Source organism: Brassica oleracea, chromosome C4 (assembly GCF_000695525.1).
Source record: "Brassica oleracea var. oleracea cultivar TO1000 chromosome C4, BOL, whole genome shotgun sequence".
Classification (NCBI taxonomy): Eukaryota; Viridiplantae; Streptophyta; class Magnoliopsida; order Brassicales; family Brassicaceae; genus Brassica; species Brassica oleracea.
The window spans coordinates 15,043,334-15,045,710 of NC_027751.1; positions in this window are offsets into that span (position 1 = coordinate 15,043,334).

The window sequence follows — 2,377 nt, forward strand, 5'->3', positions numbered from 1 at the left end:
CTCTCTCTAAAGCTCTGATGTCTGCAGCTCTTGGAACTAGGTTTGATGGACCCCTGCTCCTCAAGTTCATACACCTGTAAATTAAAGGGAGGTGAAGAAGGAGAATCAGTAACAAAAGAAAATAAAAATGACTTAGTCTCAAGCAACTGACTAAATCTCAATGTTCAAATCTACTCAGAATTTGGCAACAGCGCCAATTTGATGTTAAGAGTTTTCAAGGCTCCTAAGACAAATGATGTAGTATAAAAGATTGTCGAACCAATTCTAAGGGATTTCAAAGCACCGAGAATGCAAGTACGTACTTAATCTAAGTGCAACCGATAATTTGGATGGTTTTAAACTACTAATAATAATAGAATGCAAGAACAGAACAATAAAACAATAAAAAAATGACTTTCTTTGGTTATGATAAAAGAGAACTCATGGGTATAGGAATTAGACTTTGGGTGATCAAGTTTCGAACTAAAGATGGCAAATGATCAATCAAACTATCGACCTTAAGCTTAGACACAATCTTAAACAAACTCTATGTATAGATGAATGTTCATTTACTAACATATTTCAAACATCAAATGTCTTTGGTTGAATAATATGAAAGCAATCATTACTAACAAGTCTATTGGCTATCTTAACACCTTTAACAACAAATGTCTTTGGTAAAGTATGTTAAAAGCTTAGGAGAGTTGTCTCAGGCATTTCATCAAACACCTTGTGGGTGGAAAATGCCTAAAGATCAACTTTTGAGAGGCCAACTCAGAAGATGCATTATGAATACTCTATTAACAAGGAATAAGAAGGATCTACACTGTAACATCATAGATCTAGCCTAATCACCCTTAATCTCCCTAACCCATTAATTCAAGAATGGATTACCTACTACTCTTCATGATTCATCTTAAATCCATATTGGATTTCAGATTAATCATGTAGAGAAATTCAGATAATAGATATGAAAACAACAGAATTGCAATAACAAAATGATCAATTGATTCAAAGAGATGAACTTTCCAAGAGGTTTTTGGTGGTTTTCTTTTGATAAAAGATAATCTGCCTCTAATGGCTTACAAAAGATACTTAAACTTAGGTTTAGAAAGTAAAAACGTGCATAATGAAATGACCAAAAGGCCCTTCAGTAAACATGAAGTCGAGCAAACAAAAGGCGCGCAGCGACCTCCAGTAGTCGCTCCGAGAGGTCGCTCCAGGCTTCGGGACAAGGATACGCATGAGACTTCCTCCCAAGTGAGCTTGTTTTAAGTCTCTAGCTTGACTTTGCCTCCTTTTGGATTAGGCCGGGGTAGGATAAGACAGTGGAGTTGAAACCCCATCTTCCTCGGGTGCATTTGCCATGTAGAGTTTAACCCTTTGCCTATTGACTGTGAAGTCTCTTCCATCAGTACTCCACAAAACTATTGCTCCATATGGCCTAACCTCCTTGACCTTGAAAGGACCGGACCACCTTGACTTAAGCATTCCTGGAAATAACTTCAGCCTAGAGTTGTAGAGAAGAACTTGATCTCCTTCTTTAAACTCTCTCTCTTCAGTATATTCTTGTCATGGAAAGCTTTAGTCTTCTCCTTGTAGATCCTTGAGTTCTCAAAAGCATCCATTCTTATCTCATCAAGCTCATGTAGCTGAAAAAGCCTTTTCTCTTTGGGACTCTTGATGTCAAAGTTCAGCAACTTTACTGCCCATAGTGCCTTGTACTCAAGCTCCACTGGCAGATAGCAAGCTTTCCCGTACACTAGGTTGAAAGGTGTGGTCCCCAGAGGTGTCTTGTAAGCTGTCTTATAAGCCCAAAACGCATCATCAAGCTTAATTGACCAATCCTTCCTTGTAGTCCCCACAATCTTCTCCACTTTAGGCGCCTTAAGCTCGCTCCAGTCGTCTTGCTGGGTGTCCTCTTGTTGAATGACTGAGGTTTCTTGATGAACCACTTGTGGCAGCTCCTCATACTGATCCTTACTACCAAATCCTTTGTGTGAATCTATCTTCATCCCATAGGCAGCACTCTCCAGGTTCTCAATCACTTCAGCTTCTCTCTCTATCGTCAAAGCATGCTGTAGAGGGTCTTCTAGTGACAACTCTTTAAGGAGCTCATCAGCAAGGGCGTCCATCTCTTCAATGTAGAAAACTTGCCCTTGAACTAAGGTTTCTTCATTACCTCCTTGATGTCAAAGTGAAGAACATGCCATTTACCCAAGTGGAGATCAATCTTGCCTTCTTTCACATTAACAATTGCTCATGCTGTAACTAAGAAAGGCCTTCCAAGGATTAAGGGATCTTAAGCTTCCTCACCCATCTCAAGCACCACAAAGTCTGTAGGGATCACTTAGTTTCCAACCATAACGGGGAGGTCCTCCAAGATACCCACAGGGTA